This window comes from Falco peregrinus, unplaced genomic scaffold (genome assembly GCF_023634155.1).
Source record: "Falco peregrinus isolate bFalPer1 unplaced genomic scaffold, bFalPer1.pri scaffold_105, whole genome shotgun sequence".
In the NCBI taxonomy this organism is placed as follows: Eukaryota; Metazoa; Chordata; class Aves; order Falconiformes; family Falconidae; genus Falco; species Falco peregrinus.
This window is the reverse complement of record NW_026599566.1, coordinates 167,822-192,500: the sequence shown is the minus strand read 5'-3', so window position 1 is coordinate 192,500 and position 24,679 is coordinate 167,822. Positions and strand designations below refer to the sequence as shown.

General features: G+C 53.1%; 2 long non-coding RNA genes across 6 annotated transcripts; both read left to right on the top strand.

Moving 5' to 3' along the window:
* The first annotated feature begins 1,400 nt into the window (after positions 1-1,400).
* LOC129783261 (uncharacterized) lies at positions 1,401-19,498 on the top strand. Of its 5 annotated transcripts, XR_008745201.1 has the most exons (7): positions 1,403-2,185; positions 7,399-8,379; positions 8,900-9,031; positions 14,244-15,085; positions 15,745-15,876; positions 17,249-17,355; positions 18,516-19,498. It is a non-coding gene; the product is annotated as an uncharacterized LOC129783261 (long non-coding RNA). The 5 variants fall into 5 exon arrangements; XR_008745205.1 differs by lacking the exons at positions 14,244-15,085; positions 15,745-15,876; positions 17,249-17,355; positions 18,516-19,498 and adding exons at positions 10,404-10,510; positions 11,671-11,916 and having other exon boundaries at positions 1,403-1,533; positions 2,054-2,185; XR_008745204.1 differs by lacking the exons at positions 14,244-15,085; positions 15,745-15,876; positions 17,249-17,355; positions 18,516-19,498 and adding exons at positions 10,404-10,510; positions 11,671-11,916 and having other exon boundaries at positions 1,403-1,685; positions 2,054-2,185.
* A 2,103-nt stretch (positions 19,499-21,601) lies between these two features.
* LOC129783262 (uncharacterized) lies at positions 21,602-24,324 on the top strand. Its single transcript, XR_008745206.1, has 4 exons — positions 21,602-21,803; positions 21,895-22,070; positions 22,591-22,722; positions 24,095-24,324. It is a non-coding gene; the product is annotated as an uncharacterized LOC129783262 (long non-coding RNA).
* The last annotated feature ends 355 nt before the right edge of the window (positions 24,325-24,679 follow it).

Here is a 24,679-nt window from a genome sequence, read left to right as displayed (position 1 = left end):
TTTTCTCTCGGAGCCGCGCCGCTACCTCGGCGAGGAGCGGCGGCGGGGCGGCCCCGGTGCTCGCTTGTGGCGGCGGCGCCCGGGAGAGAGGGGTCGGCCCGCGCCGCCCCGCCGCCCACCCGCCGCCGCCTCCGGGCTGCCCGGGCAGCCGCCGCAGCTCTGCGCGGGGCTTTGTCTTTCCCCCAGCCGCTGGCCTGAGCCGTGGCAGGCGGCTGGGGCTGCCGGCCCCCGCGGGCCGCAGAGAGGCTGCCTCGGGGCCTGCCGTAACGCTGTCGCGGGGGGGGGGTGGCTCAGGAGCCTCTTCCCGCCCCTGGGAGCGGGCAAAGGCAAGAAAAGAAAGCCGGTAGCAGGATCCCCACCCGTCGCCCCCGACTGCTGATTTCTCCGCAAGCGTTTAACCACCGGGATGGGCTGGGAGGCAGCAGCTACTCGGGTGTCTGGCTGATCTTGTGTCGTGACAGTCAGCTCCGGGTCCGGAGCAGCCGAGGGGAAGAGGCCTTTTGATTTGCTTCCCAGTGAAACGGGGGTCTTTTGTTTTTCCTTTGTCCCTAGGTTCGTCTGGAATTGTACATTGACAAATCAAGGGGAGCGGAACCGAAGGTCAGTCGAGATGTTACTTTTCCCCGTGTGCCTTGTGCTTGTGAGTCGGACTGCTGACTACGGAGGGATAACCTTTGTACTTGCCGAGGGCCCGCGAGGCTCCGTGTGCCCGCCGCTTCCGAGTGCTGCGCTGCGGCTCGGGCAACGGCCGGGGAGGAATTGTCGGTCCCTCGTGGTTACGCAGCCGGGCCTGCTAGGCGCTTGAAGCAGCGCGTCCGGTCGGGCAGTATTATTTTTCTAGATTGTAAATGAGCCCGAGGTATAAACCCACTTACGTTTCTGTATGGCGGTGTACTTTGTGAGAGAGCTCAGATGTACTGATGGAGCTGGCACAGAGTTCCCTTGGGACTCCAGATTTGACTGTCTTGTTGAAAGGCTCCAGAGCCTGCTTTGAAAGTCGCTTGACAAAGCACAGCTTTGCCGTGATTTTTAGACTGGAATTCCGACTGTAATGCCAATGCCACGTGTTAGCCTTTCTCCAGCAGCTATTAAAAGCAGAATGAGCGTTAAGAATCTGATTACCTTTGAACTAAATTCAAAACAAAGCTGCGGGGTGAAGCGACTGGAAGCGTCCTGCCAGTCTGACGTGGGTATCGCTGCCGTGCGTGTTTTCTGCCTGTCTACTGATCGCTCCTGCCTCTTGTTCTGCTGTGGTAATTCCTTTGGGTAAGGCGTTGGGCTCTGACTGAAGTGCATCCTGACTTCCTCCTGACCCCTGCGAGATGTTATCGGTGTTTGCCTTCCTCCCCTTTCACAGGGCCTCGGCTGTTGCGTGCAGAGAAGCTGTCAGCCTTGTGAAAGAGCATGCAGCCGGCAAGCGCATCGTGGTGCTTCGGTACCGAGCTGATACCGCAGGCGTCCGTCTTTTGTTTGCGAAAAGGGATCGCGAGGAAAGGTGCTGACGTTGGAGGGGGAAAGGTGGCGGGGGAACAGGTAGGAGGCAGCTTTCAACCGGTTTTAGGCTTAACTCCTGTGTTCCTGAGCACGGTTCTGGGCTTCGAGGGGTTTGCTTTTGGCTTTTTGCCTTCAGCGCGTCCTCCGTCACCGCTGTCGGCGTGCGCTGAGCTGCTGCTTAGGGAACTGTGGTGATACAGACTGTGTGCGTGCCAGCCGTCCTCCAGGCTATAGCTGTATTCTACCCTAAAAAAAGCTTTCCGTAATATTATGCTTCCGTTAGGACGCAATTTTCTCGAGTTCCCCCCACCTCAGGGTGATTTTCCCACACCCCTAACCCCAACCCCTAAGCCCACCTGCAACACCCCATTTTCTCCTAGGCTTGTAGGAGTGGCCTGAGAGGTGCTTGCAGGGTATTCCATTTTGCCTTAGACAGCTTAGGAGACCAACCACATGCCTGGAGATCTGTATCTATCGTTAGGCTCCTAGTGGGATTCACACAAAACCAGTATGTGTGGGCACATTCTCCTAGCAGCTCGGTGTCTTTTTGCTGTTGCAGAGGTGATTTCCAGGCGGAGCTGACCAGTGGGGTTCTCTGGCTGAGGGGAAGACCAGCCGTCAGCTGGTGGATGTGCTTCTGGAAGAAATAGCAACGGGAGCTCTAAGAGAGGGAAATGGCTTCCCTGCATGGGTATGTGGAAGCTTTCTTCACTGCTTGTTTCCACTGAGATTAATCGGTAATAAATACCCATTAGGAAGGTGGGAGAATTACTTTCGTGGCCGGTGTCTTCAATATTCACCACCTTCTTCTTAGTGTAAACACTGAAAACTTTCAAGCCAGGGAAACTCAGGTGCACTAGAAAAGCTGAAACGGTGAGCGTACTGAAGACATAGCTGAAGTAGCCACACTTGACAATGATGCCACGTGAACCACCGGACATGCAGGTATTTCTAGTGGGCTCGAGCCCCTGCTAATGCTGCGCTATATGGCCAAGCCAAAGTAACAGCTTCCTGCTGCTGAAAAGCCTCGTCCTCCTCCCCTCTCCCTGCCCCGGTACTGGTGGCCGTGACCGGGAAGTGTCCAGCAGAGCAGTATTTGGGTTTTCCCGGGTTACTTCTCTGCTGACGAGATTAATGCAGACAAGCACTAGAATGACTAAGTAGCAAGACTACATTGTAAGGAATGACTGCTTCTTGTGGCATGAGGAAGTTCATTCAACTCACCATGTCCCATTGCACCGTACCCCAGCACATGGGGGAAGCAGGCAATGATACAGGGACAAGGAAGCGTTGCAAGAATTCTTCACGTCATACTAAGCACGACTGTATCCAGAGGTTCTCTCTGGGATAGAGTAGCATTTCTTTGATCCTTCGACATCTTTTCCTCTGCCTTTCCAGAAGCTTGAACCTTTTTCCCTGCCATTCCTGAAAGGTATTTCCAAGGAAGATCTTTCCTTTTCTGGTTTTGTTGGGCAGAACCTCTCAGAGAGTCCCATTTTTTTTCCACCCTGGAGCACTCGAGACAAGTTGCAAAGGTGCTGACAGATGTGTTTTGTAGTACTGCGAGACCCACACAAAAGACCTATCCCTAATATAATCCCTAAATCCCTAAAGCAAATGTAATCCTTAATTAAATCTCTAATCCCTAAAACCTAAGTAACGTCAGTTTAATTCTTTGAATAAGGATAAGTTGTCAATGAGGTCTTCAGTGCTGTACCTGCTTGCATCAACTAGTTCTTGGATTGGCTCTTTCCTTTTCAGGAGAATGGGATTAAATTAGGGATTAAATTAGTTTTATAAGACTAGCTAGGTTTATCAGACTTACAAAGCTGGAGTGCCCACCACAAGCTCTAACACCTGAAGGCCCTCTGCAGACAATGGCAGTGCAAGCTTGTGCCTTTTCTGTGATGGGAGTTTTTCCCATATTCTTTCTCTCTATTTCCACTTTTCACATGGAAATTCCATTTCTAGGAGAGCCGCGTTATTTTCGTGCACATTGAGAGGCAGCTCCTGTGCAGACCGGAACACATGTTCGGTGCTAACACAGCTGTAATTTCTTTCAGGAGGAGGCGGGCAGCGCTGAAGCTTTCGTGGCCAAGCCCCGGAGCCAGGATGTCAGGGAGAAGCAGGAGTATCTGAGCCAGCTGAAGAACAAGCTGGGAGATCTACTGTAAGTATGGAGGGAAGGGGCTGATGGGGACAGTAGCTCAGGACCGTGCGTGCAGAGGGAACCCCGCAGTGGACGCAGTGTGCGTGGCCAGCGCAGGCCTCCCTGCGCTACAGAGCTGTGCCCGTTGCAGTGAATGCCGAGACCTGGCTGAGCCCGGCTCTGCGGAACACTGCGAGCAGCAGTCCCCGACCCAAAGAACTTTGGCGTGGCAGACAGCGAGCAGAGATCAGTTGTACCACTAATCCCCTTCGGTACAGTGCTCCTCTGTCGCGACGGAGGGAAGACACAGTCAATCAATATGAGTGATCAGCAGACTTCGTTTATTGTACCTTACAGTCACCTTTTATGCCTTGTTATAATTAGCTCATACGTATTGCAAAAGTTAAGCTCATTATTGGTGAGTTGCCTAAATATCAAGCCCACCCCTAGTTTCTCTTCTGTAGTTATCTGTTCCCACCTGCAACATTCTTTTCCCACCGAAATCTTCCTGTTATTGTGTAACAAGAACAGCCAAAGGCAGCGTATTTGTGCTTTACTTCAGATAAGCTGAGAGCGATGTGCATTTTTGTCTAGCCAGCTAGACTATGTTTATGTGAACTTTTTCAGCTAGCCAGTTATCCACACTCCTCAGCTCTCCAAAAATAGCGGTAAAATCCTGTACATCTTCAGAGACTGGTTCTGAGGAGTGGGAAGAGCAAATAGGACTGACAACTGGTGCAAATCTGAGAAATAATTCCACCTCAAAACAAGAGGCAATTACTGCATTGAAAAAAAGTCTGGTGCCACACCGAGCACCGAGGAGAACGCCAGAGGTGGGCAGGTGCCTGTGAAGTGAAATCCTGTCCAACGTGGGCACTGGATTAGCAAGAAGTACAGTTCTGTAATAAGGGATATCAATGCACAATAGAGTGAAATTAAGGTCTTACCAGGTTATCATGAATCTAAGATTTCTTAACTTCCGTTCAGTTTGACTTTTAGCATTCACCAGTCTTTATTGCACATTTGTTTAACAACGGGATGCTAGTAGAGGCAGAGATGACTGTATCAAAAGACATCTCTGCTCTGCATTTCGGGCAACATGGATTCTCAGTGTGACACAAGTAAGTAAATGTTCTTTTCACATACCACAACGTAATGGTGACTGTGTTGTTTTGGAACAGAGAGGGGAAGGCAGATGATCTGAAGACTGCTTTCTGTGCGATTGATCCCGGTATCGACGATCAGACGCTAGATACCTACGTTGACCTGCCGGATCAAGAAGATGTGCCTGTGGAAACTGCACTCGAGAGGCTGCTTGCTGGATATGCGAGACGAGTAGGGCCCTCGCCCAGGGAGGGAAGCACGACAGGCTTCGGAGGGGAGGAAGGAGACTTCCAATAATAAGAATAAATGGACTGTTTGATCTACGGGTTTGGGTGCCAAGCCGAGAGTTGGAGTTACTGCGTTAAATACTTCTTCCCATTGCATATGGAGGTACAGCTCGTAAGAGCTGAGTGGGTGGGCTAGCTTGAGCTATCGGAAGCGCTTTCATCTTAAGCAGCACAGCACTCCGAGACAATTTTACAGCCTCTGCAGAGTCATTTTAGCTCAGCAAGACCTGTGGTGGGAGGCTGCCTGATCCCCAGACAGAGGCTTCACACCCCCGGGGCGCCGAGGCACTTCAGGGTGTCAGGCGCTCTGCTTGGTGACACAAGAGCTGTGCTCCACAGCCATTGCTGGAACCTGAGAAGCCACCGTCAGGCTCCAGGCTGCAGCGTGGCTGCTTTGGCCCTTGGCCCTTACAGTCCCTTGTCTCAAAGAAAGAGGGTTTCAAAGATTCCTTTGCAAAATAAGGTGCCGGTTGCAAGCAAAAGGTGAGGTCAGCCCACACGAAGTCTGCTATCGTGTCTGTCCCCGAGGAGACTTTTGTCTTGGTGTGGCTGCTGTTGTCCAGTATGAAATCACTCAACAGACGTTCAAGTGCTGCCCCACGAGTAGATTTAACCAAACTCTGAGCTGCAAAAGTCATCCAAGCATAGAAAAACTGAAATCAGTCCCTTGCTGCGAGGAAGGCACCACGTGCCCTTTGGTAACTTTACTCAGTCGTCCCTACTCATAGTGTCCGCTTTGCCCTGCACATAGCCCTCTCTAGGGAGGGGAGGGAGGATTCTGGAAACAAAAAAGACTGTAGGAAAACAGCTCTGCTGTGGTCATGCCTGAATTGCCGAGTAACTGGAGCAAACCTGAGAAGCAAAACCCTTTCTTTTTCTTGTGATGTAGGCATATGAAAAGTAGAAAGGGGTAAGCTGAAATCCAAAGATACCTTCCTCATAAAGCACTAGTTTTGTAAACTTGCCAAAACTGATTGCATTTGTAAAGCAGGAAGGCACCATAGCTGGTGTGACACAGCATGTACCACCCAGAGGTACGAGGCCCTGGGGCTTTCTGCCTTAATACTCGAACCTGGTGCCAGGCACTTCCAACACAAGTCACAAAATAGCAGGAAAGGACCTCCACCAACCGGGCGGCTGCAGTACCCAATTATATTTCGCTAGATGGCAGCAGCGCTCCACCAACAGGGCCGGCTGCAGTACCCATTTTTATTTCGCTAGATGGCAGCAGCGCTCCACCAACAGGGCCGGCTGCAGTACCCATTTTTATTTCGCTAGGTGGCAGTAGCGATCCACCAACAGGGCCGGCTGCAGTACCCAAATATATTTCGCTAGATGGCAGCAGCGCTCCAACTATCGGGCAGCGCATGCGCAGAAACGACGTGACGCCAAAGGGGCGGGGCTTCCGGCCTCGTACGTATGGGCTACGCATACGGCCCCGGAAGGTGGGTTCATTTCCGGCCCGCGCGGCGCGCTGGAGTGGCTGTGGAGGTGCGGAGCCTTCGCCGGGAACCTGGAAGAGTTTCGGGCCGGGACGTGCGGCGGCGCGCTGGGTGAGCACTCGGGCTGAAGGGCGGCCGGGGGCCGGCGGGCAGCGGCCGAGTCGGGGGGATGTGGCGGCCCGGCGCTCGGCCGCGGCAGGGAGCGCCTGGTGCCGGCGGCGGGCGGGCTGAGGCAGGCGGGCGGCCCGGCCCGGGACCGGCGGGGCTGCCGCCGGTTCTCGTCTCCCCGGCAGGGACGGTGGTCAGCGGGCTCCTCACGGGGCTGCCCTTTTTTGGGTGGGTGGGTGTTTGTTTTTTTTTTTTTTTTTCTCTCGGAGCCGCGCCGCTACCTCGGCGAGGAGCGGCGGCGGGGCGGCCCCGGTGCTCGCTTGTGGCGGCGGCGCCCGGGAGAGAGGGGTCGGCCCGCGCCGCCCCGCCGCCCACCCGCCGCCGCCTCCGGGCTGCCCGGGCAGCCGCCGCAGCCGCCGCTGCTCTGCGCGGGGCTTTGTCTTTCCCCCAGCCGCTGGCCTGAGCCGTGGCAGCCGACTGGGGCTGCCGGCCCCTGCGGGCCGCAGAGGCTGCCTTGGGGCCTGCGGTAACGCTGTCGCGGGGGGGGGTGGCTCAGGAGCCTCTTCCCGCCCCTGCGAGCGGGCAAAGGCAAGAAAAGAAAGCCGGTAGCAGAATCCCCACCCGTCGCCCCCGACTGCTGATTTCTCCGCAAGCGTTTAACCACCGGGATGGGCTGGGAGGCAGCAGCTACTCGGGTGTCTGGCTGATCTTGTGTCGTGACAGTCAGCTCCGGGTCCGGAGCAGCCGAGGGGAAGAGGCCTTTTGATTTGCTTCCCAGTGAAACGGGGGTCTTTTGTTTTTCCTTTGTCCCTAGGTTCGTCTGGAATTGTACATTGACAAATCAAGGGGAGCGGAACCGAAGGTCAGTCGAGATGTTACTTTTCCCCGTGTGCCTTGTGCTTGTGAGTCGGACTGCTGACTACGGAGGGATAACCTTTGTACTTGCCGAGGGCCCGCGAGGCTCCGTGTGCCCGCTGCTTCCGAGTGCTGCGCTGCGGCTCGGGCAACGGCCGGGGAGGAATTGTCGGTCCCTCGTGGTTACGCAGCCGGGCCTGCTAGGCGCTTGAAGCAGCGCGTCCGGTCGGGCAGTATTATTTTTCTAGATTGTAAATGAGCCCGAGGTATAAACCCACTTACGTTTCTGTATGGCGGTGTACTTTGTGAGAGAGCTCAGATGTACTGATGGAGCTGGCACAGACTTCCCTTGGGACTCCAGATTTGACTGTCTTGTTGAAAGGCTCCAGAGCCTGCTTTGAAAGTCGCTTGACAAAGCACAGCTTTGCCGTGATTTTTATACCGGAATTCCGACTGTAATGCCAATGCCACGTGTTAGCCTTTCTCCAGCAGCTATTAAAAGCAGAATGAGCGTTAAGAATCTGATTACCTTTGAACTAAATTCAAAACAAAGCTGCGGGGTGAAGCGACTGGAAGCGTCCTGCCAGTCTGACGTGGGTATCGCTGCCGTGCGTGTTTTCTGCCTGTCTACTGATCGCTCCTGCCTCTTGTTCTGCTGTGGTAATTCCTTTGGGTAAGGCGTTGGGCTCTGACTAAAGTGCATCCTGACTTCCTCCTGACCCCTGCGAGATGTTATCGGTGTTTGCCTTCCTCCCCTTTCACAGGGCCTCGGCTGTTGCGTGCAGAGAAGCTGTCAGCCTTGTGAGAGAGCATGCAGCCGGCAAGCGCATCGTGGTGCTTCGGTACCGAGCTGATACCGCAGGCGTCCGTCTTTTGTTTGCGAAAAGGGATCGCGAGGAAAGGTGCTGACGTTGGAGGGGGAAAGGTGGCGGGAGAACAGGTAGGAGGCAGCTTTCAACCGGTTTTAGGCTTAACTCCTGGGTTCCTGAGCAAGGTTCTGGGCTTCGAGGGGTTTGCTTTTGGCTTTTTGCCTTCAGCGCGTCCTCCGTCACCGCTGTCGGCGTGCGCTGAGCTGCTGCTTAGGGAACTGTGGTGATACAGACTGTGTGCGTGCCAACCGTCCTCCAGGCTATAGCTGTATTCTACCCTAAAAAAAGCTTTCCGTAATACTATGCTTCCGTTAGGACGCAATTTTCTCGAGTTCCCCCCACCTCAGGGTGATTTTCCCACACCCCTAACCCCAACCCCTAAGCCCACCTGCAACACCCCATTTTCTCCTAGGCTTGTAGGAGTGGCCTGAGAGGTGCTTGCAGGGTATTCCATTTTGCCTTAGACAGCTTAGGAGACCAACCACATGCCTGGAGATCTGTATCTATCGTTAGGCTCCTAGTGGGATTCACACAAAACCAGTATGTGTGGGCACATTCTCCTAGCAGCTCGGTGTCTTTTTGCTGTTGCAGAGGTGATTTCCAGGCGGAGCTGACCAGTGGGGTTCTCTGGCTGAGGGGAAGACCAGCCGTCAGCTGGTGGATGTGCTTCTGGAAGAAATAGCAACGGGAGCTCTAAGAGAGGGAAATGGCTTCCCTGCATGGGTATGTGGAAGCTTTCTTCACTGCTTGTTTCCACTGAGATTAATCGGTAATAAATACCCATTAGGAAGGTGGGAGAATTACTTTCGTGGCCGGTGTCTTCAATATTCACCACCTTCTTCTTAGTGTAAACACTGAAAACTTTCAAGCCAGGGAAACTCAGGTGCACTAGAAAAGCTGAAACGGTGAGCGTACTGAAGACATAGCTGAAGTAGCCACACTTGACAATGATGCCACGTGAACCACCGGACATGCAGGTATTTCTAGTGGGCTCGAGCCCCTGCTAATGCTGCGCTATATGGCCAAGCCAAAGTAACAGCTTCCTGCTGCTGAAAAGCCTCGTCCTCCTCCCCTCTCCCTGCCCCGGTACTGGTGGCCGTGACCGGGAAGTGTCCAGCAGAGCAGTATTTGGGTTTTCCCGGGTTACTTCTCTGCTGACGAGATTAATGCAGACAAGCACTAGAATGACTAAGTAGCAAGACTACATTGTAAGGAATGACTGCTTCTTGTGGCATGAGGAAGTTCATTCAACTCACCATGTCCCATTGCACCGTACCCCAGCACATGGGGGAAGCAGGCAATGATACAGGGACAAGGAAGCGTTGCAAGAATTCTTCACGTCATACTAAGCACGACTGTATCCAGAGGTTCTCTCTGGGATAGAGTAGCATTTCTTTGATCCTTCGACATCTTTTCCTCTGCCTTTCCAGAAGCTTGAACCTTTTTCCCTGCCATTCCTGAAAGGTATTTCCAAGGAAGATCTTTCCTTTTCTGGTTTTGTTGGGCAGAACCTCTCAGAGAGTCCCATTTTTTTTCCACCCTGGAGCACTCGAGACAAGTTGCAAAGGTGCTGACAGATGTGTTTTGTAGTACTGCGAGACCCACACAAAAGACCTATCCCTAATATAATCCCTAAATCCCTAAAGCAAATGTAATCCTTAATTAAATCTCTAATCCCTAAAACCTAAGTAACGTCAGTTTAATTCTTTGAATAAGGATAAGTTGTCAATGAGGTCTTCAGTGCTGTACCTGCTTGCATCAACTAGTTCTTGGATTGGCTCTTTCCTTTTCAGGAGAATGGGATTAAATTAGGGATTAAATTAGTTTTATAAGACTAGCTAGGTTTATCAGACTTACAAAGCTGGAGTGCCCACCACAAGCTCTAACACCTGAAGGCCCTCTGCAGACAATGGCAGTGCAAGCTTGTGCCTTTTCTGTGATGGGAGTTTTTCCCATATTCTTTCTCTCTATTTCCACTTTTCACATGGAAATTCCATTTCTAGGAGAGCCGCGTTATTTTCGTGCACATTGAGAGGCAGCTCCTGTGCAGACCGGAACACATGTTCGGTGCTAACACAGCTGTAATTTCTTTCAGGAGGAGGCGGGCAGCGCTGAAGCTTTCGTGGCCAAGCCCCGGAGCCAGGATGTCAGGGAGAAGCAGGAGTATCTGAGCCAGCTGAAGAACAAGCTGGGAGATCTACTGTAAGTATGGAGGGAAGGGGCTGATGGGGACAGTAGCTCAGGACCGTGCGTGCAGAGGGAACCCCGCAGTGGACGCAGTGTGCGTGGCCAGCGCAGGCCTCCCTGCGCTACAGAGCTGTGCCCGTTGCAGTGAATGCCGAGACCTGGCTGAGCCCGGCTCTGCGGAACACTGCGAGCAGCAGTCCCCGACCCAAAGAACTTTGGCGTGGCAGACAGCGAGCAGAGATCAGTTGTACCACTAATCCCCTTCGGTACAGTGCTCCTCTGTCGCGACGGAGGGAAGACACAGTCAATCAATATGAGTGATCAGCAGACTTCGTTTATTGTACCTTACAGTCACCTTTTATGCCTTGTTATAATTAGCTCATACGTATTGCAAAAGTTAAGCTCATTATTGGTGAGTTGCCTAAATATCAAGCCCACCCCTAGTTTCTCTTCTGTAGTTATCTGTTCCCACCTGCAACATTCTTTTCCCACCGAAATCTTCCTGTTATTGTGTAACAAGAACAGCCAAAGGCAGCGTATTTGTGCTTTACTTCAGATAAGCTGAGAGCGATGTGCATTTTTGTCTAGCCAGCTAGACTATGTTTATGTGAACTTTTTCAGCTAGCCAGTTATCCACACTCCTCAGCTCTCCAAAAATAGCGGTAAAATCCTGTACATCTTCAGAGACTGGTTCTGAGGAGTGGGAAGAGCAAATAGGACTGACAACTGGTGCAAATCTGAGAAATAATTCCACCTCAAAACAAGAGGCAATTACTGCATTGAAAAAAAGTCTGGTGCCACACCGAGCACCGAGGAGAACGCCAGAGGTGGGCAGGTGCCTGTGAAGTGAAATCCTGTCCAACGTGGGCACTGGATTAGCAAGAAGTACAGTTCTGTAATAAGGGATATCAATGCACAATAGAGTGAAATTAAGGTCTTACCAGGTTATCATGAATCTAAGATTTCTTAACTTCCGTTCAGTTTGACTTTTAGCATTCACCAGTCTTTATTGCACATTTGTTTAACAACGGGATGCTAGTAGAGGCAGAGATGACTGTATCAAAAGACATCTCTGCTCTGCATTTCGGGCAACATGGATTCTCAGTGTGACACAAGTAAGTAAATGTTCTTTTCACATACCACAACGTAATGGTGACTGTGTTGTTTTGGAACAGAGAGGGGAAGGCAGATGATCTGAAGACTGCTTTCTGTGCGATTGATCCCGGTATCGACGATCAGACGCTAGATACCTACGTTGACCTGCCGGATCAAGAAGATGTGCCTGTGGAAACTGCACTCGAGAGGCTGCTTGCTGGATATGCGAGACGAGTAGGGCCCTCGCCCAGGGAGGGAAGCACGACAGGCTTCGGAGGGGAGGAAGGAGACTTCCAATAATAAGAATAAATGGACTGTTTGATCTACGGGTTTGGGTGCCAAGCCGAGAGTTGGAGTTACTGCGTTAAATACTTCTTCCCATTGCATATGGAGGTACAGCTCGTAAGAGCTGAGTGGGTGGGCTAGCTTGAGCTATCGGAAGCGCTTTCATCTTAAGCAGCACAGCACTCCGAGACAATTTTACAGCCTCTGCAGAGTCATTTTAGCTCAGCAAGACCTGTGGTGGGAGGCTGCCTGATCCCCAGACAGAGGCTTCACACCCCCGGGGCGCCGAGGCACTTCAGGGTGTCAGGCGCTCTGCTTGGTGACACAAGAGCTGTGCTCCACAGCCATTGCTGGAACCTGAGAAGCCACCGTCAGGCTCCAGGCTGCAGCGTGGCTGCTTTGGCCCTTGGCCCTTACAGTCCCTTGTCTCAAAGAAAGAGGGTTTCAAAGATTCCTTTGCAAAATAAGGTGCCGGTTGCAAGCAAAAGGTGAGGTCAGCCCACACGAAGTCTGCTATCGTGTCTGTCCCCGAGGAGACTTTTGTCTTGGTGTGGCTGCTGTTGTCCAGTATGAAATCACTCAACAGACGTTCAAGTGCTGCCCCACGAGTAGATTTAACCAAACTCTGAGCTGCAAAAGTCATCCAAGCATAGAAAAACTGAAATCAGTCCCTTGCTGCGAGGAAGGCACCACGTGCCCTTTGGTAACTTTACTCAGTCGTCCCTACTCATAGTGTCCGCTTTGCCCTGCACATAGCCCTCTCTAGGGAGGGGAGGGAGGATTCTGGAAACAAAAAAGACTGTAGGAAAACAGCTCTGCTGTGGTCATGCCTGAATTGCCGAGTAACTGGAGCAAACCTGAGAAGCAAAACCCTTTCTTTTTCTTGTGATGTAGGCATATGAAAAGTAGAAAGGGGTAAGCTGAAATCCAAAGATACCTTCCTCATAAAGCACTAGTTTTGTAAACTTGCCAAAACTGATTGCATTTGTAAAGCAGGAAGGCACCATAGCTGGTGTGACACAGCATGTACCACCCAGAGGTACGAGGCCCTGGGGCTTTCTGCCTTAATACTCGAACCTGGTGCCAGGCACTTCCAACACAAGTCACAAAATAGCAGGAAAGGACCTCCACCAACCGGGCGGCTGCAGTACCCAATTATATTTCGCTAGATGGCAGCAGCGCTCCACCAACAGGGCCGGCTGCAGTACCCATTTTTATTTCGCTAGATGGCAGCAGCGCTCCACCAACAGGGCCGGCTGCAGTACCCATTTTTATTTCGCTAGGTGGCAGTAGCGATCCACCAACAGGGCCGGCTGCAGTACCCAAATATATTTCGCTAGATGGCAGCAGCGCTCCAACTATCGGGCAGCGCATGCGCAGAAACGACGTGACGCCAAAGGGGCGGGGCTTCCGGCCTCGTACGTATGGGCTACGCATACGGCCCCGGAAGGTGGGTTCATTTCCGGCCCGCGCGGCGCGCTGGAGTGGCTGTGGAGGTGCGGAGCCTTCGCCGGGAACCTGGAAGAGTTTCGGGCCGGGACGTGCGGCGGCGCGCTGGGTGAGCACTCGGGCTGAAGGGCGGCCGGGGGCCGGCGGGCAGCGGCCGAGTCGGGGGGATGTGGCGGCCCGGCGCTCGGCCGCGGCAGGGAGCGCCTGGTGCCGGCGGCGGGCGGGCTGAGGCAGGCGGGCGGCCCGGCCCGGGACCGGCGGGGCTGCCGCCGGTTCTCGTCTCCCCGGCAGGGACGGTGGTCAGCGGGCTCCTCACGGGGCTGCCCTTTTTTGGGTGGGTGGGTGTTTGTTTTTTTTTTTTTTTTCTCTCGGAGCCGCGCCGCTACCTCGGCGAGGAGCGGCGGCGGGGCGGCCCCGGTGCTCGCTTGTGGCGGCGGCGCCCGGGAGAGAGGGGTCGGCCCGCGCCGCCCCGCCGCCCACCCGCCGCCGCCTCCGGGCTGCCCGGGCAGCCGCCGCAGCCGCCGCTGCTCTGCGCGGGGCTTTGTCTTTCCCCCAGCCGCTGGCCTGAGCCGTGGCAGCCGACTGGGGCTGCCGGCCCCTGCGGGCCGCAGAGGCTGCCTTGGGGCCTGCGGTAACGCTGTCGCGGGGGGGGGTGGCTCAGGAGCCTCTTCCCGCCCCTGCGAGCGGGCAAAGGCAAGAAAAGAAAGCCGGTAGCAGAATCCCCACCCGTCGCCCCCGACTGCTGATTTCTCCGCAAGCGTTTAACCACCGGGATGGGCTGGGAGGCAGCAGCTACTCGGGTGTCTGGCTGATCTTGTGTCGTGACAGTCAGCTCCGGGTCCGGAGCAGCCGAGGGGAAGAGGCCTTTTGATTTGCTTCCCAGTGAAACGGGGGTCTTTTGTTTTTCCTTTGTCCCTAGGTTCGTCTGGAATTGTACATTGACAAATCAAGGGGAGCGGAACCGAAGGTCAGTCGAGATGTTACTTTTCCCCGTGTGCCTTGTGCTTGTGAGTCGGACTGCTGACTACGGAGGGATAACCTTTGTACTTGCCGAGGGCCCGCGAGGCTCCGTGTGCCCGCCGCTTCCGAGTGCTGCGCTGCGGCTCGGGCAACGGCCGGGGAGGAATTGTCGGTCCCTCGTGGTTACGCAGCCGGGCCTGCTAGGCGCTTGAAGCAGCGCGTCCGGTCGGGCAGTATTATTTTTCTAGATTGTAAATGAGCCCGAGGTATAAACCCACTTACGTTTCTGTATGGCGGTGTACTTTGTGAGAGAGCTCAGATGTACTGATGGAGCTGGCACAGAGTTCCCTTGGGACTCCAGATTTGACTGTCTTGTTGAAAGGCTCCAGAGCCTGCTTTGAAAGTCGCTTGACAAAGCACAGCTTTGCCGTGATTTTTAGACTGGAATTCCGACTGTAATGCCAATGCCACGTGTTAGCCTTTCTCCAGCAGCTATTAAAAGCAGAATGAGCGTTAAGAATCTGATTACCTTTGAACTAAATTCAAAACAAAGCTGCGGGGTGAAGCGACTGGAAGCGTCCTGCCAGTCTGACGTGGGTATCGCTGCCGTGCGTGTTTTCTGCCTGTCTACTGATCGCTCCTGCCTCTTGTTCTGCTGTGGTAATTCCTTTGGGTAAGGCGTTGGGCTCTGACTGAAGTGCATCCTGACTTCCTCCTGACCCCTGCGAGATGTTATCGGTGTTTGCCTTCCTCCCCTTTCACAGGGCCTCGGCTGTTGCGTGCAGAGAAGCTGTCAGCCTTGTGAAAGAGCATGCAGCCGGCAAGCGCATCGTGGTGCTTCGGTACCGAGCTGATACCGCAGGCGTCCGTCTTTTGTTTGCGAAAAGGGATCGCGAGGAAAGGTGCTGACGTTGGAGGGGGAAAGGTGGCGGGGGAACAGGTAGGAGGCAGCTTTCAACCGGTTTTAGGCTTAACTCCTGTGTTCCTGAGCACGGTTCTGGGCTTCGAGGGGTTTGCTTTTGGCTTTTTGCCTTCAGCGCGTCCTCCGTCACCGCTGTCGGCGTGCGCTGAGCTGCTGCTTAGGGAACTGTGGTGATACAGACTGTGTGCGTGCCAGCCGTCCTCCAGGCTATAGCTGTATTCTACCCTAAAAAAAGCTTTCCGTAATATTATGCTTCCGTTAGGACGCAATTTTCTCGAGTTCCCCCCACCTCAGGGTGATTTTCCCACACCCCTAACCCCAACCCCTAAGCCCACCTGCAACACCCCATTTTCTCCTAGGCTTGTAGGAGTGGCCTGAGAGGTGCTTGCAGGGTATTCCATTTTGCCTTAGACAGCTTAGGAGACCAACCACATGCCTGGAGATCTGTATCTATCGTTAGGCTCCTAGTGGGATTCACACAAAACCAGTATGTGTGGGCACATTCTCCTAGCAGCTCGGTGTCTTTTTGCTGTTGCAGAGGTGATTTCCAGGCGGAGCTGACCAGTGGGGTTCTCTGGCTGAGGGGAAGACCAGCCGTCAGCTGGTGGATGTGCTTCTGGAAGAAATAGCAACGGGAGCTCTAAGAGAGGGAAATGGCTTCCCTGCATGGGTATGTGGAAGCTTTCTTCACTGCTTGTTTCCACTGAGATTAATCGGTAATAAATACCCATTAGGAAGGTGGGAGAATTACTTTCGTGGCCGGTGTCTTCAATATTCACCACCTTCTTCTTAGTGTAAACACTGAAAACTTTCAAGCCAGGGAAACTCAGGTGCACTAGAAAAGCTGAAACGGTGAGCGTACTGAAGACATAGCTGAAGTAGCCACACTTGACAATGATGCCACGTGAACCACCGGACATGCAGGTATTTCTAGTGGGCTCGAGCCCCTGCTAATGCTGCGCTATATGGCCAAGCCAAAGTAACAGCTTCCTGCTGCTGAAAAGCCTCGTCCTCCTCCCCTCTCCCTGCCCCGGTACTGGTGGCCGTGACCGGGAAGTGTCCAGCAGAGCAGTATTTGGGTTTTCCCGGGTTACTTCTCTGCTGACGAGATTAATGCAGACAAGCACTAGAATGACTAAGTAGCAAGACTACATTGTAAGGAATGACTGCTTCTTGTGGCATGAGGAAGTTCATTCAACTCACCATGTCCCATTGCACCGTACCCCAGCACATGGGGGAAGCAGGCAATGATACAGGGACAAGGAAGCGTTGCAAGAATTCTTCACGTCATACTAAGCACGACTGTATCCAGAGGTTCTCTCTGGGATAGAGTAGCATTTCTTTGATCCTTCGACATCTTTTCCTCTGCCTTTCCAGAAGCTTGAACCTTTTTCCCTGCCATTCCTGAAAGGTATTTCCAAGGAAGATCTTTCCTTTTCTGGTTTTGTTGGGCAGAACCTCTCAGAGAGTCCCATTTTTTTTCCACCCTGGAGCACTCGAGACAAGTTGCAAAGGTGCTGACAGATGTGTTTTGTAGTACTGCGAGACCCACACAAAAGACCTATCCCTAATATAATCCCTAAATCCCTAAAGCAAATGTAATCCTTAATTAAATCTCTAATCCCTAAAACCTAAGTAACGTCAGTTTAATTCTTTGAATAAGGATAAGTTGTCAATGAGGTCTTCAGTGCTGTACCTGCTTGCATCAACTAGTTCTTGGATTGGCTCTTTCCTTTTCAGGAGAATGGGATTAAATTAGGGATTAAATTAGTTTTATAAGACTAGCTAGGTTTATCAGACTTACAAAGCTGGAGTGCCCACCACAAGCTCTAACACCTGAAGGCCCTCTGCAGACAATGGCAGTGCAAGCTTGTGCCTTTTCTGTGATGGGAGTTTTTCCCATATTCTTTCTCTCTATTTCCACTTTTCACATGGAAATTCCATTTCTAGGAGAGCCGCGTTATTTTCGTGCACATTGAGAGGCAGCTCCTGTGCAGACCGGAACACATGTTCGGTGCTAACACAGCTGTAATTTCTTTCAGGAGGAGGCGGGCAGCGCTGAAGCTTTCGTGGCCAAGCCCCGGAGCCAGGATGTCAGGGAGAAGCAGGAGTATCTGAGCCAGCTGAAGAACAAGCTGGGAGATCTACTGTAAGTATGGAGGGAAGGGGCTGATGGGGACAGTAGCTCAGGACCGTGCGTGCAGAGGGAACCCCGCAGTGGACGCAGTGTGCGTGGCCAGCGCAGGCCTCCCTGCGCTACAGGGCTGTGCCCGTTGCAGTGAATGCCGAGACCTGGCTGAGCCCGGCTCTGCGGAACACTGCGAGCAGCAGTCCCCGACCCAAAGAACTTTGGCGTGGCAGACAGCGAGCAGAGATCAGTTGTACCACTAATCCCCTTCGGTACAGTGCTCCTCTGTCGCGACGGAGGGAAGACACAGTCAATCAATATGAGTGATCAGCAGACTTCGTTTATTGTACCTTACAGTCACCTTTTATGCCTTGTTATAATTAGCTCATACGTATTGCAAAAGTTAAGCTCATTATTGGTGAGTTGCCTAAATATCAAGCCCACCCCTAGTTTCTCTTCTGTAGTTATCTGTTCCCACCTGCAACATTCTTTTCCCACCGAAATCTTCCTGTTATTGTGTAACAAGAACAGCCAAAGGCAGCGTATTTGTGCTTTACTTCAGATAAGCTGAGAGCGATGTGCATTTTTGTCTAGCCAGCTAGACTATGTTTATGTGAACTTTTTCAGCTAGCCAGTTATCCACACTCCTCAGCTCTCCAAAAATAGCGGTAAAATCCTGTACATCTTCAGAGACTGGTTCTGAGGAGTGGGAAGAGCAAATAGGACTGACAACTGGTGCAAATCTGAGAAATAATTCCACCTCAAAACAAGAGGCAATTACTGCATTGAAAAAAAGTCTGGTGCCACACCGAGCACCGAGGAGAACGCCAGAGGTGGGCAGGTGCCTGTGAAGTGAAATCCTGTCCAACGTGGGCACTGGATTAGCAAGAAGTACAGTTCTGTAATAAGGGATATCAATGCACAATAGAGTGAAATTAAGGTCTTACCAGGTTATCATGAATCTAAGATTTCTTAACTTCCGTTCAGTTTGACTTTTAGCATTCACCAGTCTTTATTGCACATTTGTTTAACAACGGGATGCTAGTAGAGGCAGAGATGACTGTATCAAAAGACATCTCTGCTCTGCATTTCGGGCAACATGGATTCTCAGTGTGACACAAGTAAGTAAATGTTCTTTTCACATACCACAACGTAATGGTGACTGTGTTGTTTTGGAACAGAGAGGGGAAGGCAGATGATCTGAAGACTGCTTTCTGTGCGATTGATCCCGGTATCGACGATCAGACGCTAGATACCTACGTTGACCTGCCGGATCAAGAAGATGTGCCTGTGGAAACTGCACTCGAGAGGCTGCTTGCTGGATATGCGAGACGAGTAGGGCCCTCGCCCAGGGAGGGAAGCACGACAGGCTTCGGAGGGGAGGAAGGAGACTTCCAATAATAAGAATAAATGGACTGTTTGATCTACGGGTTTGGGTGCCAAGCCGAGAGTTGGAGTTACTGCGTTAAATACTTCTTCCCATTGCATATGGAGGTACAGCTCGTAAGAGCTGAGTGGGTGGGCTAGCTTGAGCTATCGGAAGCGCTTTCATCTTAAGCAGCACAGCACTCCGAGACAATTTTACAGCCTCTGCAGAGTCATTTTAGCTCAGCAAGACCTGTGGTGGGAGGCTGCCTGATCCCCAGACAGAGGCTTCACACCCCCGGGGCGCCGAGGCACTTCAGGGTGTCAGGCGCTCTGCTTGGTGACACAAGAGCTGTGCTCCACAGCCATTGCTGGAACCTGAGAAGCCACCGTCAGGCTCCAGGCTGCAGCGTGGCTGCTTTGGCCCTTGGCCCTTACAGTCCCTTGTCTCAAAGAAAGAGGGTTTCAAAGATTCCTTTGCAAAATAAGGTGCCGGTTGCAAGCAAAAGGTGAGGTCAGCCCACACGAAGTCTGCTATCGTGTCTGTCCCCGAGGAGACTTTTGTCTTGGTGTGGCTGCTGTTGTCCAGTATGAAATCACTCAACAGACGTTCAAGTGCTGCCCCACGAGTAGATTTAACCAAACTCTGAGCTGCAAAAGTCATCCAAGCATAGAAAAACTGAAATCAGTCCCTTGCTGCGAGGAAGGCACCACGTGCCCTTTGGTAACTTTACTCAGTCGTCCCTACTCATAGTGTCCGCTTTGCCCTGCACATAGCCCTCTCTAGGGAGGGGAGGGAGGATTCTGGAAACAAAAAAGACTGTAGGAAAACAGCTCTGCTGTGGTCATGCCTGAATTGCCGAGTAACTGGAGCAAACCTGAGAAGCAAAACCCTTTCTTTTTCTTGTGATGTAGGCATTTGAAAAGTAGAAAGGGGTAAGCTGAAATCCAAAGATACCTTCCTCATAAAGCACTAGTTTTGTAAACTTGCCAAAACTGATTGCATTTGTAAAGCAGGAAGGCACCATAGCTGGTGTGACACAGCATGTACCACCCAGAGGTACGAGGCCCTGGGGCTTTCTGCCTTAATACTCGAACCTGGTGCCAGGCACTTCCAACACAAGTCACAAAATAGCAGGAAAGGACCTCCACCAACCGGGCGGCTGCAGTACCCAATTATATTTCGCTAGATGGCAGCAGCGCTCCACCAACAGGGCCGGCTGCAGTACCCATTTTTATTTCGCTAGATGGCAGCAGCGCTCCACCAACAGGGCCGGCTGCAGTACCCATTTTTATTTCGCTAGGTGGCAGTAGCGATCCACCAACAGGGCCGGCTGCAGTACCCAAATATATTTCGCTAGATGGCAGCAGCGCTCCAACTATCGGGCAGCGCATGCGCAGAAACGACGTGACGCCAAAGGGGCGGGGCTTCCGGCCTCGTACGTATGGGCTACGCATACGGCCCCGGAAGGTGGGTTCATTTCCGGCCCGCGCGGCGCGCTGGAGTGGCTGTGGAGGTGCGGAGCCTTCGCCGGGAACCTGGAAGAGTTTCGGGCCGGGACGTGCGGCGGCGCGCTGGGTGAGCGCTCGGGCTGAAGGGCGGCCGGGGGCCGGCGGGCAGCGGCCGAGTCGGGGGGATGTGGCGGCCCGGCGCTCGGCCGCGGCAGGGAGCGCCTGGTGCCGGCGGCGGGCGGGCTGAGGCAGGCGGGCGGCCCGGCCCGGGACCGGCGGGGCTGCCGCCGGTTCTCGTCTCCCCGGCAGGGACGGTGGTCAGCGGGCTCCTCACGGGGCTGCCCTTTTTTGGGTGGGTGGGTGTTTGTTTTTTTTTTTTTTTTTCTCTCGGAGCCGCGCCGCTACCTCGGCGAGGAGCGGCGGCGGGGCGGCCCCGGTGCTCGCTTGTGGCGGCGGCGCCCGGGAGAGAGGGGTCGGCCCGCGCCGCCCCGCCGCCCACCCGCCGCCGCCTCCGGGCTGCCCGGGCAGCCGCCGCAGCCGCCGCTGCTCTGCGCGGGGCTTTGTCTTTCCCCCAGCCGCTGGCCTGAGCCGTGGCAGCCGACTGGGGCTGCCGGCCCCTGCGGGCCGCAGAGGCTGCCTTGGGGCCTGCGGTAACGCTGTCGCGGGGGGGGGTGGCTCAGGAGCCTCTTCCCGCCCCTGCGAGCGGGCAAAGGCAAGAAAAGAAAGCCGGTAGCAGAATCCCCACCCGTCGCCCCCGACTGCTGATTTCTCCGCAAGCGTTTAACCACCGGGATGGGCTGGGAGGCAGCAGCTACTCGGGTGTCTGGCTGATCTTGTGTCGTGACAGTCAGCTCCGGGTCCGGAGCAGCCGAGGGGAAGAGGCCTTTTGATTTGCTTCCCAGTGAAACGGGGGTCTTTTGTTTTTCCTTTGTCCCTAGGTTCGTCTGGAATTGTACATTGACAAATCAAGGGGAGCGGAACCGAAGGTCAGTCGAGATGTTACTTTTCCCCGTGTGCCTTGTGCTTGTGAGTCGGACTGCTGACTACGGAGGGATAACCTTTGTACTTGCCGAGGGCCCGCGAGGCTCCGTGTGCCCGCTGCTTCCGAGTGCTGCGCTGCGGCTCGGGCAACGGCCGGGGAGGAATTGTCGGTCCCTCGTGGTTACGCAGCCGGGCCTGCTAGGCGCTTGAAGCAGCGCGTCCGGTCGGGCAGTATTATTTTTCTAGATTGTAAATGAGCCCGAGGTATAAACCCACTTACGTTTCTGTATGGCGGTGTACTTTGTGAGAGAGCTCAGATGTACTGATGGAGCTGGCACAGAGTTCCCTTGGGACTCCAGATTTGACTGTCTTGTTGAAAGGCTCCAGAGCCTGCTTTGAAAGTCGCTTGACAAAGCACAGCTTTGCTGTGATTTTTATACCGGAATTCCGACTGTAATGCCAATGCCACGTGTTAGCCTTTCTCCAGCAGCTATTAAAAGCAGAATGAGCGTTAAGAATCTGATTACCTTTGAACTAAATTCAAAACAAAGCTGCGGGGTGAAGCGACTGGAAGCGTCCTGCCAGTCTGACGTGGGTATCGCTGCCGTGCGTGTTTTCTGCCTGTCTACTGATCGCTCCTGCCTCTTGTTCTGCTGTGGTAATTCCTTTGGGTAAGGCGTTGGGCTCTGACTGAAGTGCATCCTGACTTCCTCCTGACCCCTGCGAGATGTCATCGGTGTTTGCCTTCCTCCCCTTTCACAGGGCCTCGGCTGTTGCGTGCAGAGAAGCTGTCAGCCTTGTGAGAGAGCATGCAGCCGGCAAGCGCATCGTGGTGCTTCGGTACCGAGCTGATACCGCAGGCGTCCGTCTTTTGTTTGCGAAAAGGGATCGCGAGGAAAGGTGCTGACGTTGGAGGGGGAAAGGTGGCGGGAGAACAGGTAGGAGGCAGCTTTCAACCGGTTTTAGGCTTAACTCCTGGGTTCCTGAGCAAGGTTCTGGGCTTCGAGGGGTTTGCTTTTGGCTTTTTGCCTTCAGCGCGTCCTCCGTCACCGCTGTCGGCGTGCGCTGAGCTGCTGCTTAGGGAACTGTGGTGATACAGACTGTGTGCGTGCCAACCGTCCTCCAGGCTATAGCTGTATTCTACCCTAAAAAAAGCTTTCCGTAATACTATGCTTCCGTTAGGACGCAATTTTCTCGAGTTCCCCCCACCTCAGGGTGATTTTCCCACACCCCTAACCCCAACCCCTAAGCCCACCTGCAACACCCCATTTTCTCCTAGGCTTGTAGGAGTGGCCTGAGAGGTGCTTGCAGGGTATTCCATTTTGCCTTAGACAGCTTAGGAGACCAACCACATGCCTGGAGATCTGTATCTATCCTTAGGCTCCTAGTGGGATTCACACAAAACCAGTATGTGTGGGCACATTCTCCTAGCAGCTCGGTGTCTTTTTGCTGTTGCAGAGGTGATTTCCAGGCGGAGCTGACCAGTGGGGTTCTCTGGCTGAGGGGAAGACCAGCCGTCAGCTGGTGGATGTGCTTCTGGAAGAAATAGCAACGGGAGCTCTAAGAGAGGGAAATGGCTTCCCTGCATGGGTATGTGGAAGCTTTCTTCACTGCTTGTTTCCACTGAGATTAATTGGTAATAAATACCCATTAGGAAGGTGGGAGAATTACTTTCGTGGCCGGTGTCTTCAATATTCACCACCTTCTTCTTAGTGTAAACACTGAAAACTTTCAAGCCAGGGAAACTCAGGTGCACTAGAAAAGCTGAAACGGTGAGCGTACTGAAGACATAGCTGAAGTAGCCACACTTGACAATGATGCCACGTGAACCACCGGACATGCAGGTATTTCTAGTGGGCTCGAGCCCCTGCTAATGCTGCGCTATATGGCCAAGCCAAAGTAACAGCTTCCTGCTGCTGAAAAGCCTCGTCCTCCTCCCCTCTCCCTGCCCCGGTACTGGTGGCCGTGACCGGGAAGTGTCCAGCAGAGCAGTATTTGGGTTTTCCCGGGTTACTTCTCTGCTGACGAGATTAATGCAGACAAGCGCCAGAATGACTAAGTAGCAAGACTACATTGTAAGGAATGCCTGCTTCTTGTGGCATGAGGAAGTTCATTCAACTCACCATGTCCCATTGCACCGTACCCCAGCACATGGGGGAAGCAGGCAATGATACAGGGACAAGGAAGCGTTGCAAGAATTCTTCACGTCATACTAAGCACGACTGTATCCAGAGGTTCTCTCTGGGATAGAGTAGCATTTCTTTGATCCTTCGACATCTTTTCCTCAGCCTTTCCAGAAGCTTGAACCGTTTTCCCTGCCATTCCTGAAAGGTATTTCCAAGGAAGATCTTTCCTTTTCTGGTTTTGTTGGGCAGAACCTCTCAGAGAGTCCCATTTTTTTTCCACCCTGGAGCACTCGAGACAAGTTGCAAAGGTGCCGACAGATGTGTTTTGTAGTACTGCGAGACCCACACAAAAGACCTATCCCTAATATAATCCCTAAATCCCTAAAACAAATGTAATCCTTAATTAAATCTCTAATCCCTACAACTTAAGTAACGTCAGTTTAATTCTTTGAATAAGGATAAGTTGTCAATGAGGTCTTCAGTGCTGTACCTGCTTGCATCAACTAGTTCTTGGATTGGCTCTTTCCTTTTCAGGAGAATGGGATTAAATTAGGGATTAAATTAGTTTTATAAGACTAGGTAGGTTTATCAGACTTACAAAGCTGGAGTGCCCACCACAAGCTCTAACACCTGAAGGCCCTCTGCAGACAATGGCAGTGCAAGCTTGTGCCTTTTCTGTGATGGGAGTTTTTCCCATATTCTTTCTCTCTATTTCCACTTTTCACATGGAAATTCCATTTCTAGGAGAGCCGCGTTATTTTCGTGCACATTGAGAGGCAGCTCCTGTGCAGACCGGAACACATGTTCGGTGCTAACACAGCTGTAATTTCTTTCAGGAGGAGGCGGGCAGCGCTGAAGCTTTCGTGGCCAAGCCCCGGAGCCAGGATGTCAGGGAGAAGCAGGAGTATCTGAGCCAGCTGAAGAACAAGCTGGGAGATCTACTGTAAGTATGGAGGGAAGGGGCTGATGGGGACAGTAGCTCAGGACCGCGCGTGCAGAGGGAACCCCGCAGTGGACGCAGTGTGCGTGGCCAGCGCAGGCCTCCCTGCGCTACAGGGCTGTGCCCGTTGCAGTGAATGCCGAGACCTGGCTGAGCCCGGCTCTGCGGAACACTGCGAGCAGCAGTCCCCGACCCAAAGAACTTTGGCGTGGCAGACAGCGAGCAGAGATCAGTTGTACCACTAATCCCCTTCGGTACAGTGCTCCTCTGTCGCGACGGAGGGAAGACACAGTCAATCAATATGAGTGATCAGCAGACTTCGTTTATTGTACCTTACAGTCACCTTTTATGCCTTGTTATAATTAGCTCATACGTATTGCAAAAGTTAAGCTCATTATTGGTGAGTTGCCTAAATATCAAGCCCACCCCTAGTTTCTCTTCTGTAGTTATCTGTTCCCACCTGCAACATTCTTTTCCCACC